The 25,845-nt window shown below is 46.6% G+C and overlaps 1 protein-coding gene and 2 pseudogenes across 5 annotated transcripts in view; 1 reads left to right on the top strand and 2 right to left on the bottom strand.

Moving 5' to 3' along the window:
* Positions 1–25,845, top strand: part of sv (shaven) — a 154,951-nt gene that overhangs the window by 11,320 nt on the left and 117,786 nt on the right. For 3 of the 5 annotated variants that reach the window (XM_067359865.1, XM_012373231.2, XM_067359867.1), the window contains exon 1: positions 23,288–24,480. The gene's annotated coding sequence lies outside the window, so the exon portion shown is untranslated. Of the gene's footprint in view, positions 1–23,287; positions 24,481–25,845 lie in introns of those variants that run through there. The other 2 variants (XM_067359862.1, XM_067359863.1) reach the window with 2 other exon arrangements.
* LOC105675669 (uncharacterized) lies at positions 84–17,127 on the bottom strand (annotated as a pseudogene).
* Positions 16,891–24,150, bottom strand: LOC137001059 (uncharacterized; annotated as a pseudogene).

The raw sequence follows: 25,845 nt of genomic DNA, 5'->3' as shown, positions 1-25,845 counted from the left end.
GCGCGAATCTTCTTCTCTCCGTGGCGGCGGGACGTGCGGGCGAGAGAAAAACGGGACTGGAAGGAAACCGCGAAAGCCGCACAGGATATCGACGGGGGAGCCCTGCGCAGATAGCTTTCTTATTTCCATGAAAATAATGCGTTCGGCGATTTCGACGACAATGCCATTCCGGTGTTTTAAATGCAAATCCACAAAAGGAAAAACCGTAAAGGCATTATAATTTATATTACTACATGTGGCAGCGGCGCTTCCGGCGAAAGAGCATAGGCGCAGTTCCGGTCAGCCCCATGGGTTGGAGAGATCCTACATCGCCAGATTATGAGCCCACCGCCGCTTTTACAATGGATCGTCCGCCTCTGAGTCGTACGTCAGCAGGAATAATTCTGCGTTACTCGCTCTCGTCTTGCCGGCAAAATAATACAAACGATCGCCGAAGGCCGCGCGCGGCCGCGGTATAAATATGAAAAATATTTTTCTCCCATTGTGCGCGAGATTAATCATACTTGCGCCTTTATAGATATTATCTACAACTATCTCTTAATTTTAACGCAAGCTTTACACGTTTTTAGAAAAGAAAGGGAATAAATGTGTGTTGCATGATTAACTCACAATTATATTTATCGATTCTCTATGTTACATCAGTGTGAGAGAGAGAGAGAGAGAGAGAGAGAGAGAGAGAGAGAGAGAGAGAGAGAGAGAGAGAGAGAGAGAGAGAGAGAGAGAGAGAGAGAATGTTGGCAACAAACAGGTACAGGCAGTGCGAGGTTGTAACAGATAGCGGAAGGAAACAGGATTTTTCAATTCGCTCGGAGAGCCACGTTTATTACGTCCATGAGTGCTACTTTAAAAATTGACCGTTTTTAATGAACTCCACAATCGCCTGGACGGTACTCTGAAAGCGTCCAAAGTTTTCTCGGCCCTCCTCCGGGGATTTGGATTTGTAAATAGCGTTTGTGTACGCCGACGTCAATTCGGCTACTAATATTTGCGCCTTTTTCGCGGCCGCTTCGATCGATCCCGCGGGCGTCTTAATTTCCTCCGCGGTCCTCACAATCGCTTCTTGAATGATCTCGACGAGCTTTGCGTCGTCCTCCACATTCGATTTCCCGCCCGAAATCTTCTGCAGGATGTCCCTGATAGCCGCTGTATGCTCATCTTGTGATAAAACAAAACAATGAGTTTTTCTTTGAAAAAAGTCATAGAAGACAGAATTTTATTGCGCGTAGTTAGTAATAATTATTGAATTATGTTGTGATTTAATTAAATATTTTTCACCTGTGGATTGCGCGGACGTTTCTCTAATTAGCCTCTGGGATAGCGAGCCGGTGCTCGCCAGGAGGACGATCGCGACGATCGCGAACTTTGCCATCTTCGGAAATCGCATCGAGCAACGAACTGTCATTCGTTCGTTCAGTCGCTCTCTCTTTTTATACGAACGCACGTGCCCCGCGAGAACGAGCGCATCGGGTAGGGATCGACGTTATGTAAAATGTAATTTGTCATTCGCCGTGTATGCGGTGGCCATTATAAATGATTCTGATGAGTGTCATTAAAAAAGAAGACGCGCGAGAGAAAGTGGAGCGCTGCGAAACTCGGCACGTTTCGAGAAGGCATATTGTTTTAGTTTGATTTCTACTTGTTGACAACCGGAAGAAATTAGCTCAAGCAAAAGATAAACGTTGAGCAAAAGCTGTCTCTCAATCTTTTAAAATCTGTACGACTTTGACAAACATTAACTTTTGCGTTTTATGCGCAATGCGTTAAAAAAGTTTTAATTTTCATATGGTTCTTTCTAGAGAAAAGTAGAGAGTTTAGAAAAGAGAATACAATTGATCAAGAAATAATTGTTTTTAATTATACGTGTAATAAAATTTTAACTCGCAATAAATTCGAATTTTTTAACGATATTATTATTATATTTTAGTACAAGATGAGAATGAAATGGATAGAAATTTTATCGACGAAAATGACTGATTTATATTTTACATTTATTACACAACAATTCACGCAAAAAAAATTACGAAAGCGAATATTGCCGCGATCGGAAGAAACGATACTCAGCCGGAAACGGCCGGATGTTTCTTGTCGGCGAATTGCGGGTCGCGAGGCGAGTTTTTCCCAACCGGGCAGCAATCGTCGTGCGCGCCGCAGCAATTTTTCGTTACAATCGTTCTACGTACATCGTGATACACGCAATTCCTCTCGACACGACGACGCTCAACAGGTCGTCCGCGTTCTCCCCTCTTCGAAAAACGGCAGGGGCAATGCCGATACTGGCCGACGGTAAAAGTGCGTGAACACAGGGAGGGAGTGCATCCAGCCATGATTCCTCCTCACCGATTTTTACCCTCTTTCCTGCCCCCGCGCGCCCCGAGTTCTCTCCACTGCCACGACGTTACCTTGACGCGTCGCGTCAAATTAAAGGCTGCCGGAGTTGCCTTCCACCTGAGGGGCGATACGAATTTTCTGCCGCGATTTGCGTCGCGCCGCTCGCGTACCTACGCCAGGTGTTCCCCGAATAAAGTCGGAAAGTGAAAACGGGGGGATCTGAAAGATCTCTCGCGGTCAGCCCGTTCGGCATCTACGCGGCATGCTGGTCAATGACGTTTACGCGAACGACGCCGTTGCATGAGGGGACAGTCGCAAGGAGCGTCTGTACCTTAATGTGGGATGAATGAAAATACGGGTACTTGAGTAAGCTTAAATTACATTTCATTCATGCAGGAAAAGCAGACACGCGGGAATCGTCCTTCCGGCTCGGCGTTGCGCACGTATCGCCAAGACGGCGGACTCATACGTAATAACGGCGGCTGGACTATAATGTGTATTATCCCGACATCCTGTGGCGGCTTCTTGCGCATTTCTCTCTTGCGCCTAGATAGCCGGCCCTTGCCGCGTTACGACAGTGGTTACAATCGTAGGAGACGAGACGCTAATTTTTATGCGAACGTTCACTTTTCGCAGCGCAACACTTTCGTCCGTGTTTCCTTTTTCCTTTTATTCTTTATATACTTAATTCTCGGGGATTTACAACATTCGTATCGTGGACTTATAATTGTTACACACAAATACTGTGACCGTTCCGATGGCTTTGCGACCTGGAATCGGAGTAGTTGCGTAAGATCGCTCGCGAGAAACGTCGAATTTTCCCGGCGCGCACAAAGAGAGGCGTCCGTGGCGGAGACGTGAAGGCGAAATATCGATCGCGCGTACCATCGATCACGATCTTATCTGGCGCACGGACACGGGATTCAACGTCGGCCGGCAATGGGATGACGGGGAAACACGAGGGGCCTCGTATACATCGTGTAGACGGTACCGGTAACGTTCGCGCCGCGATAACCACGATCGCCGATCCACGATCACAATGGAAGGATCTCGAGACGCGGGGCGACGAAGGGAGATCTATCCCGCGCGCGAAGTGAGAGGAGGGAAGAGAAAACCGGAGCGACGAAGCAGGCACCGATCGACGAGATTCACGGACAGTCTTTATTCTCGTATCAGCGCCGGACAACGATGGAAGCGACGTGGGCCTATTATGCGATTCCGTATCGTGTGGGACACAATGATCGGTGCCGACGCGCCCGGAGATCCTCGCGGGATCGGCGAGAGACAACGCTTTCGTCGTCGAACCGGGCGTCGCTGAATGGAGGCCCCTGAACATGTTCATCTCGCGTACGGGGATTATGGCGAACGCCGAAGATCGACAGGGCCGATTACGTCCGCGCTGACTTTAAGCCGCTTTAAATGCTGCCATTCAATCCGGACGGGCAGCCTCCTGACCCCGCCGCTATACCGCGGTGCACCGATTTGGCGTTTCTCGCTGGTTCCTTTCTTGTCCTTTTTTTTCACACAATGCGCGCACCTTTCGCAGACGCGAAGAGAGCACGTACCCGGAAATCGTCGGCACGAATCACGAGTAATAATGCTACGAAATCGTGACTGAAATTTTTCGCACAGTTATTTTATGAAAGTTATTTATTCGATAATGATCTTTTTAATAATAGATCATTCTTGCGTTGGATGCTATGATGCTTTAGGCATTTGGAACTAGAGTTAGAAGAGGAATCCTTCTAGCGAGGGATCGTCCGGTTTAGAGAACGGGAAGCCGAGATTCGGTACGGCCTGTGGGGGTTCCGCTCGATCAGACCGTGCGATTCTCGCATGCGGGTCCGAGAGATCCGTGAAGAACAATTCCATGAAATTAATAAATCTATTCTCGGGAAGACCTCCTACAACGCGGGCGACTTTTTTCGGACGACGGGTCATTTCGCGAAACGCGGGCGATCCAATTAGGCGCGGCCGTCGAAAAAAGAATCGATACGGTCACGAGACGTTATCCGTTTACGCGCAACAAGATAAATTAGCACGCTTCTTTCGATGTCGATGAATTTTCAGACGAAACAAGACCCCGTCTCTTTCGCGGCGGCAACGCTCGATAAAAGTGGTAAACAAACTCGGAATCAGCGGGGCGCGAGTGAGAACGAGATTAAGAAGACGGCGTCCGTACCGAGACGGCGTGGCTTTACCACCCGTCGATCGATCTGTCGCCCGATTTCTCCTCGCGGCATTGAGTCACGGTGCTTTTTGCCGCGGCACATCGAGAGCAGGTGGCGGTTTCCCAGATGTAGAAATCCCCGCGGTTGTTCATTTCGCCGATGAACTACAACGGCATATCTAATCAAAAAATCACGACAAATTCGAAAAGGCAAAACATCCCGCGCTCGTTCACGCCGAACTCTTGCGAAATAATTGTCTAGCAATCGATGCTTTCCATCGATTGGCGTTAACTTTTTCATCGCGTGGCAGCAATGTAGCGAGGATTCGGCGCTTCGATTATCTTCCAATGTTTGCAGAATTACATTATTTACGCTACTATTTGCAATCCTGCAAACTTTCACCGATCTCGACACAGCTCCTACGTTTAATCTAAACTACATGTGCTTTGTAATATCTATCACATAATCATTTTACGTGTGAGGCATCCTATATCAAGATTACTATGTTCACGCGCGGCCTTTATCGCGCGAGATCTCTCTCTCTCTCCCTCTCTCCTTCTCTCGACAAGATAACTGCATGTAGACTCAAAGTGCTCGATGCAAGGCAGGCGGTCATTAAAACATTGCGCGTGACGTTTGGAGATGTAATCAGGGTGATCCGATGAAGGATGCACGGAGATGCACTCCAAGGAAATCCCGGTGCGGCGTTCGGGGAAAAAATCGATGTTCCGCTCGCGGGCAGGTGTCGTCGTCGGCGCGTCGGGTTAAGGAAGTTAAAGGAGTTACGCGCTGAGCACCGGCTCTTCGCCGCCCGAGGGCCTCGTTATCATGCTTTAATGACGGCGGGGCGTTTCAGTCGCAATGGATTACGGTACACGCCAGCCGGCAATATGAATGAATTAATAACCGACGTATAAGGTGCCGGCAAACTTGTCGAACTGACAATATGTTAATATAAAATTGCTTGACATTCACAAGTATTCTCAATTCTTTATAGCGCAATAATAAATCTGTATTTATCAGGAGAGTACAATTTCAATGGAACTCGTTAAATTCTGCGTGAGAGTGCAGGTACAACAATAGTTTTATAAATCATTTATGGCACTTGAGGTTAATAAAGAGTTCGGAGCTTACGGAGTCTCGTAGGTTTCACGAGGCACGGCATCGGTTTCGTATGACGGGCTACGCAGTATTCAGGACAGAAGGACAGTGTGGGAACAAGCGGGTTTACTCTGAAAAAAATAACGTCGTACGTTGCAGAAACGCGACAGTCTGCACGAGCGGACGGTGCATTGTGGTGTACATCATAGACAAAGCCTGGATTATTTTTCGCGGTGGCAAAGGAAGCGTGCCCGGCATTGTTGCCGACCGCGAGCAACAATAGTTCCTCCTCTTGCCTTCGTCCTCGTTCGTGTTACACTAGTTTGACTAGTCTTCTAGAAGAGCAACTCTCGCCGCCGACCCGAGGAACGAACGAACGGCTTCCGAGCGTCTATTACTACTATCGTCTATTAGTCCACCTGAATCCTTGTGTAAATCATGCCGGGAGAGAACGTCTTTATGAATGTTAAATAAAATCGAGTGACAGTTATCACATAATTATACAACGCGAATGTTTTTCCCCGGATATAGTTAACGGCATTTTCCAATCACGAAATTCCCAGCGCGTTAGTTACGTAATTGATGACGACGTTTCGTCTGACTCGTCATCGCAAAAAATATTCTTATTATTTATCGACAAAGTTAACTGTCCGTAATTACAACTTAGCGTCTTTGCTCTCATCGCGGAGCCGCGTTTTCCGAAACTAATCAAACCCCGACCGATTTACGCCGCGATTTAAATCGAATCAATTCTAATTACATTAAACGACGTTGCGCTCGATTTTAGAGCGCGTTAATTAACGCGGCTACGAAAAAGCTATCGCGTATAAGGTATGAAATCGCCGGGCAAACCAGTCTTTGGGTGCGCGACATGTATATATCAATTTATGCCCGGGTGCCAGGACTAATAACACGAGCTCGGATAGATAAGACCGGGAGCCGCATTGAAAAGCACCCATTTAATCCGCACGGTCGGTCCGTTTACGAGGCAATTCAGGGGCGAATTATGGGCGTGCGTATGAGGATTAATCACGGGCCCCGCGTGCAAGCGCGAGCGGTACACACACACCTTCATACATATGTACACTCTAGCGCATTAGTTTGCCCGTTCTGAATGCACCGAGCGCGTTATTCCGTTGCATACTAGACTTGAATTTGTTTTACAATAACGAGAAAGCAAAAAAGAAATACTAAAATAATAGTCTTATAAATAAATACTTGGCAATTATTTACATTAACTATTTTTTTTTTATGTTTTTCTCTAAATTTGATTTTTATTAGAAGAATCTAAATTAATTTTTTCTCGATTCTGAAAATGTGACGAGTTCGATGAATAATCGATAGATTTATCGATTTCTAAACATCTCGGTTGTCGCAGTGCACCAAAAATTGATAGTTAAGGATTTGTTTGGAGAGACAACGTAAAATAAAAATTATTTTGCATTATTTCGAGGCTTAGTGTTCTCTTTAATGCACTCGAGTGTACACGCGATGCAGCAGCAAGATACGAGAAAGACACCGGTCTCATGCGTATATGTACACGCATTTATTCGCACGCAAGTCGTCGTTGTGCATTGGCCGACCTAATTCTGCGATTTGTCACGCCTCTTATTCCACACCTAGCTTTCACTGCTATACATCAGGGGGCGGACATCGGAGGTATTAACGGCGTGACCTGGAAACCGAGAAAAATGCCTTGCATTCCTCAGAGAAATCTTTCCTGATAGTTAATTATGAAACTCTATCGTAATAATCGTCACGTAATGATTCTAGACGCACAAAAAATAGTACTAAAGAAATTCATTATCAATTTTTATATATCAAACTCTCTGATCGTATCTTTAATTACCTATAGATTATTAGCATTTTCCAATATCCGGTGAATGCGTAACGTATCATGAATATTAAGATTGACGATCTTTTAATATGAGATACATTATTTATATACGGAAAATTGTGTAGGTAGGAAAGAGAGAATGTAGGTGGCTCGAAATAATCGTTGCGTTGTCTTCGAATCACTCGTTCCGCGTTCGGTGCGATAATCACACCGACATTGACTGCATAATGTTAGGTACAACCGCAATAAAGCAGTGCCATGCCGCGCGCGACAAGCAACGCAAGCGCCGTAAAGGTGATAATTCAGTGGCTTTATCAAGCGCGGCTTAACATGGCTGCGTGGTGTCTTTACGACCGATCGGTATTAATACCTATTGTTAAAATTGAACCGCGATAGCGATCGACGTGCCGATACACAAATTGTGAGACGCGAAAGCCGACACGCGATCCGAAGTTAATGCGGCACTGCTGTCTCCTTTCTTCGGCAGTCCGCGAAAATGAAAAGATATGATAGATAATAGAATGCAGATATTAAGATCACGACATTAAGATCTTAAGCATTACGTATATAAACGATAATGCGAGTAGAAACGTTGATATCAATTGCGTAACGCGGGTGGCTAGATTTCACACTATGAATATATAATTGCTTATATCTAATCGCAAAGTTATAATAACGTACCGCATTCCAATTAGTTTCTAGAATAAAAATATTAATATGGTTTGTCATTAATTAGCTTTCAAAATTTATTACAATACACTCTCGTAATCATATTTATATAAGCTTTTTGTCGCTGTTTTCTCTTTTTGCATATGCGAGTTATCATTTTTTTTGTCTTATGTATTACACTGATATCTTATCGCAATTATTAATTCAGCGTTTGCTATAGAAATTGTGCGGTCGTTGTCTCCTATTAATTTTCTATGTCACCTCAAAACTCTTTGACCACTGATACCAGTCTGATAGTTCAGCTCTGATTCGCCTCTGGCCCAGTAGTACCTACGTATGTGTTTCTCGTATACATACTTTCTCTTAATTTATAATATAATACCGACTGATAAGAGCACGCGAGTCGATGCGCGAGTCAGACCGGAATCTCGCGTTTTAAGTCGGTGATACGAGTTCCTGAAAGCAAGAGTCGAGCAATTATATTCAGCTGATAATTATATTAGCCGATAGTCGAACAAATACGTTTCATTAAAACGTCTAACATAAAAGTAGAGATAGCAATACACAACGTATTTCACAATATTTCTTCAGACCTCGCAAGGTTTACAATTTTGAAATAGTTTCCATCGCTTCTTATCTTGCTCTCTCACTCTTCTACAGCAATGCCATATTCCTCGCACTTGTTTCTTCTCGTTCCGTCGGATGTTGCAAGGATCATTGATCGTGGTTTTTTTTTCCCTTAAATGACGACACTTTGTGTCCACTTTTGCACGATCGTCCACTATCGACGGCAATCGTGTTGGGTCGGGCCGATCGATCGACGGTGCATACTTGCTTGATGGAATGTGTGCAAGAAAGTGGCGAGCAGGAAAGAACGCGGGGTCTCGAGTCGATTCCGAGGACAAGAAGGAGCCTGGCCGCGGATCTACGTGGCGAACGAGAAACACGGGAGTGACGCGACGCTTTTGCCCAGCGGATGAAAATCCTCGTCCGGATTCCCGTCGTTCTTTGCGTTCGAGGAAGTAATCGGCAAGAAAGACGACTCGGAATGAAAGAGCGTGCGACTATCTGACCGAATAATCTCAAAATCGTTCGCACGTTCTTTGCGTGTGTCCCGCCGATTCCCGCCCCGATGCGTCGCCGTCTCTTCTTGCATATTATCAATTTAGGAACAGCGTCGCAACTGCAGGTGAACACGCAATCGCTCGCGACAAGAAAGGTCCCATCGGAAAAAAAAATATCTCACATGAACATCGTGTATCGAAGTAGGAAATGAAACATCTGCACGAGAGTACGATGCTCCGATTATTCACGAATGATAATTAAATACAGAGAGGAATGTTAACGGATAACTTCTTACAAAATGTCGCCGCGTCTACGCATCCATTTCTCGTTTTTCTTATACATATGCAACGATAAGGAGTTGACAAATTGCGTCGAGGACGCCCGTTGCTGCTTACGGTGTTGCGGCAACGAGACTTCGACATGAAACACGAGAAAATGTCCAGGTGCGATTAAATAATGGTGCGGCATTTAATTTTTATTTCGTGGCATCAACTTGTGCATCGTTATATTAGCTATGCGAGAATATCGAATAATTTTACAAATACACATTATTGGTTAACATTTCTTAGTTGCATTTTCAGATACAAATTAAATTACTAAATCGCATTTATATAATATATAATTATCTATTTCCGGTAATTGCAAAATTTTGTAGATAGAAAAAATTATAGCATTATCAAATATTTATATTTATATATCGCATAAATATCTTTATCGCGCGATGCGTTCTATATGTCAATATATGCGTGAGTGTATATTCTGCGAGTGTGTGTGATTAATTTGAACAGATGTAAAATTAATTCATTATATAAAATATCAATACGAGAAATAGAACACAGAATTACATTAGAGTGGAATGTTGATAGCTTTAGTCAATAATGTTTTATCGACTTGTGTTTTTTTCCCAATCGCGTTATTAATAATGTTATTAAATTTGAGATTCTCCAGTGCTCACCATAAATAAACGCGATAAGAAATATAATCTACTCTAAGACGGATGTTATTTATACGTTTTAAATATTCTCCACTGGCGACTAGAGGTTGTTTGGCAACTTGTATACTGTCAAGCAAGATTAGATCCAGTTCTTGCTCGACCTGCTCTTTTTAGCATATTCACGATCGCACTGACGGGGGCAGGGGGTCGATATAATTTCCGATTTAATTTATTAATAAATAACTTATTGAGCGAACTACTCTCCATCCCGCAGAAAAGGTTCCTCATTTCAGTTTAGCTTGCCTCGGTCGTCGTATTTATTTTTATTTCACTTTGATTTATCGAAAAAGCGTCAGGCAAGCGTAATAAATTTTTTTTCGTCACGTAGTAATTTCAGTAGCAAATATCATAATTAATCACTCTACGGTAATATAAATTTAAAAAGTGCATGCAATATATTTCACGTCTAAAATCTGATACGTAATGAAACACGTTTTCAACGGCAATAGCGCGCTCTAAACGGAACTCTCTCTCTCTGACCGGATTGCGGATTCTCTCGGTAGTCTGGCCCCGAGGGCCGCCTCTTTATAGCGTGTTTCCGGTCGCGCCGAGGCTGCACGTGACTCCGATACTCTTCAGTTCACTTCGCAGCTACCTGTCCCAATTTAATCTATCCCGCTCTTCTTCGCGGTGCCGCCGCCGATTACTGACGCGGGGGGGGGAAATCCACGCGACCGCAAGGCTCCCTCTTCTACACGTGTAAATAATACACCAGCGGATCGCGCTGGCCCTCAATCTCCCCTCGCGACTCCGTAGCCGCGATGTAGTAGCCGCGAGTGATATTTCTGTAATGAGCGTCGGTCGAGCTCACACCTGAAATCGCATCTCGACCCTTCGATCGAGTCGTGACTCGATCAGACCAGTCCCTTCTCCCCTCTAAATCTTTTTATTCGTTCAAACTTGCCTCTGTTGCGAATTTTCGACCCACTGTTGCGGACGCAGTCGTTCTCGAACGTGCGCAAACAAAGTGAGAGAATTTTCACAGAAGAAGTAAACTAACGTGTACATCAACACACTGATAAGATTTTGTGCGGTAAACAAGTTCGTGACAATTTTTCATTTTGTCCGGTTATGCAAAGTGCCACGCTTAGTTAAGATACGCAATAATGCATCCACGGCCAGGAATCTTAAATGCGGTAGACACGTTGTAAAATCGAGCGGGAGCTCGTATATATGAGATATTAATGGGCGCGCACGATGGGTATCGGCGTTAGAATTTTTCACGGTAGTCGGGCTGACGACGATAATCGTCTGTCGCTAAACGGCCGGGATCATAAAGCGTTAGTCAATAAAGTGCGCGTGCACCGCTGCTGATGCATTTTTTTGTGATACCGGCGCTCATTCAGAGAAGAGCCGCTCGTCTTATGAATGAGCCCGAAGTACCGGTTAGATGTGTCATTAGCATAGGCATGACCCGCGGCGACACCGCGCGTCCTCGTCGCCGTCCCGTTATCCTCGCTGCCTTGCCAGCGGCGGAATGATCTTCGATGTAAATTGCCCCGATGCAAATTGCGTAATCATCTCTAACGATTGCCGTCGCGCGCTCGCGCTCTCATTTACGATTACGCGCGGACACCCGCGGCTGGCCGGCCGTCGGAGGAACCTTGCCTTCGGGTTCTCGCCTCGTCGTCGACTTCGCAGTTCCGCGATCTACCGCTATTGGCTTGCGGAGTCGTGCCGTCGCGTGAGCATGATAGTTTAATCCTTTGTCTAGCAACACTGTCGCGTAGTGAATAACAAAATGTGATGTTGTAATTTTTTATTTTATATGCGATAAATATTTCCTTCTCAGAAAAAAGAGATGAAAAGTTAGAATGATTGAATTGATTACAATATAGTTGAAAAATTTAATTTTGAGGGCTGGAAAGTCTTTGCGGCTGGATTTAGAGATCCTTGTCATCGCAGGCACTGGACAAAAAAAAACGAGGGGAACGTGGGGAACGACATACAAAGGCCGGCGTCTCTTAGCAGGTGTTTCGAAAGTGTAATCAGCCGCGGAATCGATTCTCCGTTTGTACTTTCCTAATCGAACTCGGCAAAAAAGCGCCGCGGTAAATCGTAGGCGGCAATTAGGACGGCGATCAAAGGGGAGGCGCGCTCTCGATCACTGCGGTTTGTGTCCAGAACGATCGAATCAAATTTGTGTCGTGAGTCCGATTGTGCACCGTGCGTTTACCTGATCGTGTTTCACGAATAAAAAAGCGCCAATCTTATTGTCGTCGATTTGCCGTCTATTTAGAAGCTGTATTATTATCACAAAATCATTACATGTTGTTAGTCATTCATTTGATCATTTTATAATTAATACTTGTACGTCTAATATTTTTAAATTTAATTTGGTATCTAATTTACGTATTCAGGAATAAAATAAATTCAAGTAGAATTTCGATACCGAGCGAAGGAGAAATGATACGGAGCGACGCGCGTGCAAAACTCACTCGCGAAGCCGCGGAGAGGCAGCGGAACGACGCGATCGGTCGGTCGGCTTGCTTCAAAATCCGCGTGAGCACGATCGTTCTGCTCCACGGGGTAAAATCACGGGGCGCCGCGCCGCCAACGTTTAACTGGAAATATAACATCGGTCGAGAGAGTACGTCACGGTCCGGCAATCGCAACCCCCGGCGCTCGCATCTTCTGCCTACGAAACTGTAAGCGGCGTTGCTCCCGAAGCGAAGCGCGACGTGAGACAGGTGTTACCAGGTGCCGCGCTTTTCAGGTGCTTTGCGCCGATGCTGCAGTGGTAGGGATGACCCTTTAAAGAGCGTAGCTATCGGGCCCCTTTATTTATGTATCATTTTGCCACCTGCGGTCGGTGACGAAACGTTATTCCCGATTCACGATGCGTATCCTTGATCCTTCACCGAAGCGGTGCGCGTTATCCGCGACACGTTTGACGGCCGACGCACGCTCCGGAATCGAACCGGTTTCAGGATATTCTTTATGGATATTTAGAATCAAATAAGAGGTCGCAGGAATATTTTATATAACGGAATAGATTTTATTCCGCTGCAAAAACTTTACGAGGCTCTTTATTATACAATAATTTTGTGCGTAAGGATTTAACATCAGGATTAGAGATAATGATGTCTTGCAGATTTATTTATATTTGGATCAACACTTACGTAATGTCAGATTGAATAATTATTCCAATTTCCACGCGTTGACTGAGATCCTTCATTATTACATCTTATTATATCTACATTGTGGAATATCAATTAATTTAATTGATCTTATCTCATGGATTATTTTGATTCTCACGCTGTCAAAAATACTTTTTATGTCTAAATATCAATTATTTCTATATTATACGGTACCAATTAATTTTATTGATCTTATTTCATTGCGTTTACATCAACCGCGGTACAAATCGTACATCATCGCCGGATTCGATGCATGTTTCGTGAAATTATTTATCGACACCTGACATCGGCGAATTAACGTCACACACCGTGCGAAACTTATTTACGATGCTGCATCTGTTATTAATAAGAATTGCGACACCGTTACTCAGCTCAATTTAGCTCAATCGACTACGTAATCGTTCTCTCGTGAAAGAGAGAGAGAGAGAGGGAGAGTGAGAGTAAAGAAAGATGCGCATCGTTCCGACTGTCAATTTCCCGGTGGAGCGATAATGATCGGTTTTACGCTGTTGTTTACTAGTTTGTCGCGGTCATTGTCCGTTATTGGGCATCGCGATCTCTCGCCGGGACATGGATCTCCTCCGTCGTGGGAGAATCGTTCGATCTGGATCATCGCGAAAGGGACCGCCGCCGTCGCGGATAAGAGGATCGCGCTTCGCGGCGTCCGCCGTCGTCGACCTGGTGGGCGAGCAGGCCGTGTCACGGTCACTTGACCAGGAAAGCGTTTAACGCTCGGCGAAATCAATGAAAACATCCGCGGTAATACTGTCGAGTTATTGAGACGTTCTAATAGATCGCGCACAGCTCGATGAAAGAGATATCGCGGGGAATATTTATGGAATCGTCGCGCAAACGCGACGCGTTTTGCAGTTACGGGTAATTGAGTTGGATTTGTCAACATCCCGGCGAATTAAGATTAACGGGAAATTCTCCGTGTAGAATTCCACCACGAGAAAGCTGGGACGTACACGCGGATACAGGTATCTCGGTGCGCGCAGGATCTCACGCGTTTTGCGGTTGCATAAAGCTAAATATGCACCGCGCGAGCGCTGCATAATACGATTATGATACGATGCCGGCGTCGCGTAATAATTTGTACGTTGCGCGGCCGCGTGGAAGTGACGTCGGAATAGCTTGGAAAAGAACGGCAATGCCCGGCGCTGCGCATTGAATCTCGCATATATCACAGACCGCTCGGCTCGCTTCCGCCTGAAACGAAAGTAGGATGACGGCGGTCTATTATTTATATATAAATAGAAACCCGCGCATCGCGTTCGCGACCGCGCAATTTTCATTTCGTTACGGGAGTGAAATTCTTTCTGCGCACGAAACCCGGCGCAGAATCGCCGGTGAAGAATCACGATGCAGACTCGATAAACTCAACGGGCACGTATAATCGCGAGTGTGCAAACGCTGGCTAGACATAATTTCATAGAAATCCATGAGCTTTTATATAAAGTGCACGGATACGAGGGAATGCAAAAATACAATTTGCGTTTCCGACATTATAACGACATTCATGAGCAAATTTCGGCGTGTAGTATTGCATCGCAAATTGGAATTTTTTTAAAATTATAAAACTGAAATTATTTCCAAATAACTTTGATGCGTAGTATACGCTTTTGTTGCCTTCCCGCAATTAATTTTATAGATCAGAAAACGGATTAGCGCTGCAAATTCGCGTTCCTGATTAAATCGCAAAATAATTTAAGGTGTTTTATAGAAAAAACAGAGCGGGGCTGTCATAAATTCTCGCGACCCGATCCTAAGTTGATTATTATTCTAGCATCGTTGCGAGATATCGCGATACGACGATCCGCAGATGAGTTATGCAAATTTCGCCCGCTGTCAGATCGCAGCGAAATATTCCGTCGGGTGACAACGTTATCGCTCGAATTATCTCGTCGCCCGCAGAAAACCGATGAGATTTCGCGGAGAAGCGCGGAAAGCTTCCTGAAAAGTCACATCGATTTTTCTTATCTATCTCTGTTATCGCCTCTCCCGATCCCTCGCATCGCTCATCGACCGACTAACGGCAATCAGCTGATCATCGACCGTATTACGTATATTACAGTCTCGTCGCGCGCAAACGATGATTGACAAATCAAATTCTAGCGTGTCATCTTCCAAATTTACATATTGTCGTATCGAGTATTTTATCGAGACACGAATAACTGTTATTCATCGGCGTTCCGCTAATCTTATCACTTTAGTTGCTGCGAACTTACTCGCTGCTTTAATACGAGCTCTTAATGCTCGCTATCTATTTACGTTATCATTTACTGTTATCGTTTTTATATCAGCACATCTAGCCTGATGAGATTGCAAAATGTAAATTTCGAATAATCGAAGGGCTTGCTCTTGCTATCTTACTCTCCGTTCTGAATTACATTATTTGCTTTCGCTTGTAAATATACATTGCCGTGTGCGTCTTCCCCCTAGCACGTTCTGAATATACTCCTTCGGCAATCTACTCTTTCGACAATTACGCATCGTCCACCTTCTCCTCCCGATCGCGACGGACAGACTGGTGGGGGGGCTACGGAAGGAATGGTCGTCTCTTTCGGGCAGGGCAGAGCCTCCACTCGTAGCGTTTAAGAGCCGAACGAGGGCGGGCAACCGGCGAGGACCTTTCCGAAAGAGAGACAGGGAAATATGAAAGGAACAAAACGGAAGACAAAGACGGAGCGTATCGAACGACGAAGGACTGCTAAATGAAACCCGTGCGGGACGGACGGAGACGGGGTCTGGCGTGCCGGCAGTTAGACAATGACGGACAATCCGCCGCGGCAAGAATGACGTACAATTGGGAGGATCGAGCGAGAGAGAGAGAGGAGACCGACGAGAGCGTGCCGAGAGAGGTCCGGAGGTGAGTTGAAACGAAAGAGAAGCCGCGGCGAGAAGCCGGTACGTTTCCTCGGCAGGGAGCCCGGCCAATCGGAGCGCGGTAGGCGCCGCGGGTAGGAGGAGACAGTTCCGCGCCGACAGGCGACGTAATCACCCGCGGCCGTGTCCGTCGCTGCTCTCTGGCCCCTCCGGAGGCCTCCTCTTCTCTCTCTTTCTTTCCGTGCGTACCCCCTCGCCCCTCTATGCAGCCGGGCCCCCTTCCCGTTGCCGCCGGCTGTTCTCCACGGGGCGAGGAGTCCCGGCGGTCACCGGCCGGACCCGTCGGGTCGCGAACTCCGCGATCGAGCGTGCGCCGCGGCCCAGCCACGCGACAAACGAGCCTGTCGGCTGCCTCAGCTTCTGACGCTGCCGCGCCGCGCGTCCACCGGGTTGCCCTGCGATCAGGCGATTGCTTATGACGCGTGCCTCTCCCGGATTCATCGCAACACCTGCCTCGATGCTACGTGCACGGTCCGATTCCGCGAGGGCTCGAGAAATTTTCCTCCGTACATCACATTTCGTAGAAATCTACTTGTGACGATGTTTTAAATTATTAGACGTCGGCATGTAGAGAGATTAACAATGATGTCTAAAGGCGTGTAACGTATGAAAAGAAAAAAGGCTGTGAAGCGCGATTTTCGAACTCTCTTCGGCCCAAACATCTGTTTACTCTGCTTGATTTGTAATATCTCTTGCGTCCCAACATTCGCGCTTTTGATTCATTGTTTTTTTTTATGATAAAAGGCTCATAATTAATCAATCGTAGATGTTGCGTCTTTATGGACGCATTGAATAATTGTATACTTGATGGAAAACTGCGTTATTTCGAGAAGGTAATTCAAATAATGTAGGCTGAAGAAGTGAGCCACGCTTAGCTACTGACGGCGATACCTTATGCGTTATACGTTACACGTTTACGTGAGAAGGCGAGTACATCGTTTAGAGGTGGTTTCAAGAAGACGTAAGGCGTGCGTTTATGTCGCATCGTACGCCGCTCCCGGCGCACGCTGGAGTTCGCCGTAAATGCAGCCCGAGGCGGGAAGATCTCTCTCTCTCGAGTGTTTGGATGAAGCATTAAACCGCGAGAGAGCCGGTTGAGTATCCACTAAGAGCCTAACAACGTCTTTATATCCAGCGATATTTTATGCGCGCTTGTAGCCCACTTACCAGCCTCGATGATGCTCGAGATGATCCGTTGATAAATACTGTGACGGAGTTTATCGCAAAGTTATGACTGTCGTTTATTCCCTTCGTTTCCCCCCCTCGACATTACGAAGATAGCGTCAGGGCTCATTCTTGTTGTAACGTTTAAACGAGATATTTACGTGCCGTACAATGAACAGCGTCCATTCGAACATAATGAAACAAAACATTATGCGCGTATTGTCCAGCAGTTTATTGCGGGAATTTAAAAAGACTCCCCACGTAAATGACTTCGGCTTCGTTGACTTCCCACCGAGCGTTTCAAATCGGAAAGTTGTAGACGACGATGATGGAGCCGACGGTCTGTGTACACGCTCGAACGTAGTGTGTAATTTCGTGTTATTTTCTCATTACATTCAGCGATAGGATGAGGATGGAATGCGAGCGGAGGCTGCGTGATACATTGCCGAAACTCGATTAAAATATTGGAGCGATAAGTAGTATTCTAGCAGCCGACAATTTAAACTCGCGAAAATTCCAACAATTCCATTATTCAGTAAACTCGCGGAATGAATCTAATTAAGGTTCTAGTGATGAATAAAATTTCTCACTGATTCACATGCAAATATCCTAATGCGAATGCATAATGCATCGAGGGCTTATATCAATAATAATGTTTCTCACAGTGCGTCGGGCGCCGTAATAAATTCTCCGTTGAAACGGGCGTGACGAGTAAAAAAAAAAAAAAGGAGCCATTCGCAAAGCGGTAGGAAGCGGAACAGACAGAAAAGACATTACCTACCCTTACGTCCGGCGCGGTCGGAAAGAAAGCTGCACCTGCTGCTGCCTGGTGAATTCGCCGACCTACGATTGCATCGTAGCCGCCGCTCGCACGTACAGGAATTGTTTTTCCGAGCGATACGGATCTAAGCGTGTACGCGTTTGATCGATGAATCCGTTTTCGAAACGCCTTCGACAGGCGAAAGTGGTATCGCTATCACACTATCACTTTATCATCCGCCGGCTCTCTGGATTTCTAACGTCTCGAGAAACGTACGGCTTGATATTAATTATACGTAACGCTGTATCTAATAAGGTAACGCGCGGTCTTAAACGAAAATAAGTAGGCATTTCGTTTCTATCGCGTTGCATATCTATAAGAGATCTGGATTAGATTGAACTGACGTAACGCTTTTTGTCTTTTCTCTAAGATTTGAATTTTACCTTCATAAAGCAAGCTATTGAGCAACAATATTCATTGTTTATTTATTCGTTTACGCCATAGCCCGCGGCAAACGAAGGGGCCTGCTTTCACTCCCGCCGCCGCGCACAGCGCACCTCGCTCTTCTATTTTCCATTTCTCGAGTCGTGCTTCCCCCGCATCTCTCGCACCGCCCAGACAGCCGCGGGCGAGCTGTCGATCGACATTCACGGGGCACGCAGCCCATATACGCTCCCTTCTTAATATCGAAAAATAAAGCAACACACCCGTATTGCCGTTCTTATCTCATGCCGCAGCGCGCACCGGTAATCGACAGATACGCGGAACGGAGCGCGATTGCTCATTAAATCGTGGGTGTACGGTCGCGCGGTTAAGGTCTTTATTTACGTTATCTCGCGTTGCACGCACCCCCGGACGCGTTATCCCGTGAGATCAAAGTATACGTTGATGCAGCGTCTAATACGCGCCAGCGGCTTCTCACCTCGACGGTAGGTTTCGCGGTCAGGCTCAGGTACTAATTCGCGCCAAGTCCCTCGCTCCCGGGGGCTGTGCGTCGTGTTCAGCTATGAGAACCAATCTCCGGAATTGTCTATCTCCCGTCGAATCGGTGATCGGCCGCGAGTAACCCAATCTAACGACCAATTCGCTCGGAACACACTCCCATCTCGCTGATTTATTCCGCGCGTTTTCATTTCAGTGGCTGTTTTCTTCTTTTACTGTTTAATATCGTGACGTTCGCGCGTTAATTAGTTCTCGGATCGTTATTCATGCCTAATTTACATAACATAATAATAACTTGATCTAGCTGCTCGAAAGGTGCTTTCTTTCCGCCAGATAACACGTCCGGTAATTTTAATATTCATTTTCGGGAGGGATACGTGTGTACACGTCAATTACTTATAATGTATCCATTCGCGGTGAAATTGATTGCGTGTGCGCGTTGATGTGCTAATTAAATAATATCAGTCTGCATGCGAAGTAGATCAACCGAAAATTTCGGGGCTGTCCAATTACCCTATCGGGACATCTCCGGGTTGCGCTCGGCTGCGACCTGACGGCCGCGCGGGCACTAATTTCGTATGCCGGGCGTCGTGGCGAACGCGCTGCGAAAGAAGGTCGCGGCTACCGGACTTGGCGATCGGTGAGAGGACCTCGCCTCACGATTGTGACGAAAAGGGAAAGAAAGGGCTCCGCCCCTACGGAGAAGGGGCTCGGACTCGTTATAAGGCGTCAGGTGCCCAGGACCGTTGACGCGCGCGGCCGTTACCGTATATACCATCCCCAGAAGAACATCGCGCGCGATAATAATGTATACCATTAATGCGAATATATACCGGGCCGAGACGTGCGTGTCTTCGAGGAGTAGCGCACCACCCTGCCCTTAGACTCCCGTAGGCCCGGGGGCCATGTGCGCGCCTCTGCGAAAGGTGAAGGGCGCTTAACGGTCGGAGAAGCGTGTGCGCGTTTTTCGGGATCCGACGGCACCAGCTGATCACCGGGTTTGTTCGCTCGTCCGCTCTATTTTGGGCCATGTGCTTCCCGCGCTTTTTCTCCGGCCGCCCACCGGGCTAGACAATTTCTCATTTTGCCCCTTTTTCATACTCTCCGAGTTCGTTGACTTCTTGTATCCTTGAGTCCTTCGCCGAGACGCACAAGAGAAACTGTCGCGAAGACCATCTCTCGAAAATCGCATGACAACAGTATGCGCAGAAGCAAAAAATAATTTCCTTGTCAACTATTATGGAAATAATACATGAAAAAATGAGTTTTCGAATTTATTTTAAATCGATTTTGATTAAAAATATCATTTTATACACTTTAATATATCTGATGTAAAAATCGACTAATTTTTTAACAGTTATTGTAGATATATTATACAAAAATGAATTTAAAAATTTATTTTGACCAGAGTAATAATTGCAGATTATTTGAAAAAAAAATTATGAAGTAAAATTCTCGTTGGACGCATCGTTGTTATTTATATTTAGACGGATAATACACAGGCACAAGCATTCCATCGCGCGCCATCGATCGTTCGCCGACGGCCAGCAAATGCCGCAGGAGAAGAAAATAAGGCGAGCGCGTATGGGGAACGAATATCGAGATCGAGATATCATTAAGCCGGGTCGAGTGATCTAGTCTGGCGAATATTGCGGGGTCGAACGGTGGAAAGCTGATGAAGTGGCGGCAAAAGGGTGTGTGCGAGGGAACGTTGCACCTTACTAGCGAGCCACAGGTGCCACAGCTGTTTCAGCAAGTGCAACGAACGCCCGTAGAACACGCGGGCATTAGAACTTGCAGACGGCGGACGCCGCGCAGGGATAGCGTAAGGGGTGCATAACTATTCGACTAAAGCGGACGCAGTGAGGTGCTGCACGTTACTTTTTACGGGCGCGACCGTTGAAGCAGTTCGCGACGACAGGTTGCGCGCACGTGTGACTTTGTCTTCATTATGAAGGCCTCTTTAGAGCGCGCGACGTCTAATTATGTCTAATTGCACGGCGCGAAGGCGCAAATTTACTTGCGTTTCAAAACAAGCCTGGTTACGACACATTATTCTCAAATAATGGATTGACTTTCCTCTACAATTATTTAAATTATAATCATAATTTTCTTTTAACAGTACAAGTTTATTGAACGCGAGGAGGATATTTAATCGCGCAAAATATTAGCGCAACGCTCTGCATATTCGAAACGAATTATTTATATCACCAAATTATATTGCTTTTCCGCAATCAGCATTTCTCCGTCGACAATCCCGGGGTCAGCTCGCTTACCGAATTAAACGTGCTTCCGTTTCACACGCCCGCGCGCGCATTCCGACGACAGAGAGACGCGCGTTGATTCGCAGTTCGGCCGGCAGTATAATATGAGCACGGTGCATGCAACAACTTTGTCCAAAGTTCAATTTAGCCGACGACGACAGTGGGGGGGAGGGCAGAGAGGAAAGTTTTGTTCTGCGCAGGAAGCGTGGTTCCGGCTCTCTCGGTTCCGCCCATAACGGTGACGGTGTGAACTTCGTGGATCCCGCCGCGCGATCGCCACGACGGACTTTTTTCGGCGGATTTTGATTGCCGGTGCCGTAATTAAACGAGCGATCATTAAGCCGCCTTCCGTTCTGTCGTCGCGCGGTACCAGTCTCACACGGAACATTAGCGGCATGAGATGAGATCAGACGCGAATCTGACCTCCGTAGATCCTTGTATTCCGATAAGCGACGGAGAAAGATTCTTGCTGTTTTCTGTTATTTAACTTTGGCTTTAGACAGCTATTTTGGAAGAAAAAGATATTTTTTTGGCGCGCCACAATGTCTGCCGTTTGAGCGATAATTGAATCGTAACTTATCATTTACGATTTATTTACGGAACGTTTCATTTCTCCGACGAAGAACCGCTTCCGAAAGTAATTTGCGACTTTCCAACCTAGCCCACGCAGCATAATTTTAGCCATAAAGAGCCATCCACGAAGACCGATGAATGACGGTCGTTACATCGTCTCCGTCTAGTGCCACTTATCGACAATGAACCCCGGCGTTAAACCTAACGACGGTAGTTAAGAAACGACCAAATGGATTTTGTCCGTAGGTAGCGTGATTGTCGATTTTGTGGTTTTATTTCTTTCGTCGATTAATATTGCTCGGCGATGCGGTAAAGCGCCCAAAGAGAGAGAGATTCGAATTGCATATATTCTTGAGTATTCGGCGCGATACTTCCAATTTCTCGTATTTTCGAAAGGTGTGTGTACGTGTGCAATCGATGTTTTAATTTCACCCATCATTGACCTGAATGCTCAGACCAGTCTAACGTTATAAGTGTTCCGACGGCTGTTAGAAGTCGAGGAAACATGGCACATTAAGTACGTCGATTCGCATTGTGAATACGCGACTCTAAATGGCCATTTTATTCCTTCTAGCACAGCATGCGTGTATTATTCTCGCCTGAAAACGGTAGAAATCGGTATCTTTAACTCGGCATTGTCGTTAATTTGTCATAGCATTGTGTAATGCAGTACATTGCGAGATACAATCAAGTGATATATTTCTCGCCTATTTTTATGCATTTATTTTTAACAAGCGAAGAATGAATTTAATTTGTCTATAAAATAACATATCTCCAGACAATCTTTATTGCTGTGGCAACAAGTCGGAGATAGTCCTGTGTTATTAAATCGCTTATACATATTGCGCAAAGCTTTTTTCGTGTTACCTGATTGTTTAGCAAACGACGTTTCGATTCGTTTCGAAACGATTTTCTACGCGAATCACTCTCGTGCCTGCGTCGGCGTCTCGGCAAACCCCTTCGATCCCCGAAATCATTGCGAAGCGAAGGATTCTTTCGTCGTATCACAGTAGGGGCGTCGCGGTACGAACGTACGGCAGAAGATCGGGAAAGGGAAAAGAGAGGGGCCTCTTTTTCCATCGCGCCTCTCTCTTTCTCCGTTCGTCTCTCTTTCTCTTTCTGTTCCCCCGCACTAAACGCCTCCCGATCTCTCTCGCCGTCTCTCTCTCTCTCTCGCTCACTGATATCGCGAGAGGTCGCGGCGGAAGGGAGAGAGGGAGAGACAGGTAAAGCCGCGGCGTGTTCCGCCGCGGCACACGAAGGCCCCAGGTGAGAGGGAGAGGGCCCCGCGCAAGACCGAAGAGAAAGAGAGGGGCACCTAAAGCGACGATGGTGGAGGGAGGCTGGCGAAGCGGAGGTGAAGCGCGACCGGCCCTCTCTACTCCAGGGGCCCAGGCTAGTCCAGTCCGGGACAGCACGCCTCCTGCTGCACGCTCCACGAGGTAGAACGACGATCGTAGACACGACGACGTTAGGAGACCGGTTACGACGTTAACGCGCGCACGGGCCCGCAGCTTCGAACGCGTAAGGCCCCCGGCTAACTCGCCCTCCATCACGCATCGACGCGCCGCGTTCGTCACGCGCTGATCGCGACGAAATTTTTGGACCCTTGCGACGGAAGAACCTTCGGCGAAAGTGTCCTTTCGGCATCTCACGCGACGTGGATTCACCCGCGAGACGCGATATCTCTTTTCTCGGCGACGAGCGGGACGCGACTTTAGTTCGGCTGTCGGTAGATCTAAACGCGTTTGCGCTACGTCTCGGTGTACATTTTGAAAGTATAAACATCAAGGAGATGATGCTGTTTCCAGGAATCCTGTAGAACCCCGAAGCAGAAGACTCCTCGTCTGGACGATGGAATACTCGGGATAGATCGCAGAACTGTCGAGACGAGAAGTGACGTTTCCACTCTGCCCGCTCGACGAGAGAAGTTTCCGGTCCACGTTTCATCACAAGTGACTGAATCGTCGGTGGACCGTCGATACACAACCGATATATTGCACCCGCGACTCTCTCGGTATCTCACCAAGACGACACATCGTCGCCCCCACCTGTGAGCATCACGCGTCCAGCCACGCGATCAGCGGGACCAGCGATCCGGAAGGTTTCGCACGACAACAGCTGACCAACGAGCCGGGTATTCTTAATGAACACCCAATCCACGGTGATTGACCACGTCGCCCGGCCGCATCGAGCTACGACGTCATCAGGGTGACGATGATTCTGTCGGAATCTTAAAAGCTTCGCCAGGACCATCGCTATTCGAACAAGAAGCTCGACCGAGTATTTTGGAGCTTTTCCGAAAAGAATAAAATTCGCGATCGCGAGTCGGCAAGGTGCAACCGACTGTCAAAGTTACAATCGGGGTGGTGCCGTGACAATTTAACACGTGTGGACCTGTGCGGGTATGAGAGACTGCTGTGAGCGGTGCGACGGGCCGCCCGAACGGTGAAGTGAGCCACCGCGGGGTGTTCAGTGAGCGCGCGCTTCCAGAGACTTCAACGCCCTGCAAGGAAAGATAACCGAGGGATATAACCAGACGGCGAAGACGACCGCGACGACAACGACGAGGCTATTCGTATTCCGGTAAGTCTCACCCGATAAGATATTGTACTCGTTGAACTTAAGTAGCTCTTGCCATTGACGCTGCGATAGAGCGTCCGTTCGTTATCGCCGACCGGCGATGATTTATCGCAACCTGCCGAATCGTCGCGAGGAATAAATCGCTCGGCCAGAGAAATAATCGGCTCGGCCAATCTGTCTTGCTATTTATTATTAGGTTCCGTCAAGGACAAGTCATTTCACGCGTGTTGAATATTTATGAATTTGAGAGGCAGATTGCTCCATTAAATGACGGAAAAGTCGCTGCTTCTGCTTACAATGATAAATAATCGATGTTTATCAAGTTTCTCGGGAATGTTATTAAGTTTCATAAATAAAACAGATGCGCGCACGTTGGACAGAAGCTGAATATATAGAGATTTTTCAATATTCAGCATGTATGTGTATCGCGAGGTTAAAAATCTTTTTCTCGATTATCGATTGTTGATGCAAATTATAACACTTTAGGCTTATTTACGCGAAATATATGTAACTGATGGACTCGTCATAAATAATGAAAAATCGTACGCGCACATTCTATCTTCGTAAATCGCGAACAGGGCGGCATTCTATGGTCATCAGCACGCAAACCTCGCACGCACACGCGCATCCGCGTACCAACACACGCAGCGGGTTACACTCTGTGTTTACATTCGCCAATTACAGATAGCCGCTCGTACGCAATAATGATAGATCTACCGGCGTGGCTAATGACTGGCGAGTTGCCCGGCGCAAAAAGTGACGGGCATGATTTTCGAGCAGGAGAGGAGCTTTACGATCCGCGAAGCCGTCGGCGCGATTGTGCGAAGACGCTGAATGAGCGGAAGTACCGGGATAAGATTGAGAGAATTAAAATAGATAGATAGATATATAGGCGCGTTATAAATTACTGCGCCAGAAGAGCTTTTTCGGTGTTCTTGTTTCGACGGTCGCCAGACGATATTTCTAATTTAGGAAAAAAAAAAATAAAACGTTTTCTTCAGAATTAAGAACTAGCATCTATGCGGCTTTGACAATATCGTGGAAATTCTATTCGACGAGATCCGTGCTCTGTACGCGATGTGATCTTCCTAAATACATGTAGGCGAGTGTCAGGAAGTGAGGCAAATGATAGGTCGTGCTCTTGCCGATATTCCCCGTCGGCGGTGAACTTTGCATTCCGGTCGCTTGCTTTTCTTTCTGGGATTCTATTCGCGCGCTCACGCAACACTCTGTGTACATACGTGCATATGTGTACACCATGTAGGCTCGATATAATCGCAAGTAAATTAGAGATCATCGCGCGGCAATTATTTGCCAGAGCCGTAAAGCATGGATGGCATTACCGGCGGCATTAAGAGCGTTATTCAA

This window comes from Linepithema humile, chromosome 7 (genome assembly GCF_040581485.1).
Source record: "Linepithema humile isolate Giens D197 chromosome 7, Lhum_UNIL_v1.0, whole genome shotgun sequence".
Classification (NCBI taxonomy): Eukaryota; Metazoa; Arthropoda; class Insecta; order Hymenoptera; family Formicidae; genus Linepithema; species Linepithema humile.
The sequence above is the reverse complement of the archived record's forward strand: the minus strand, read 5'-3'. Positions and strand labels throughout refer to the sequence as shown.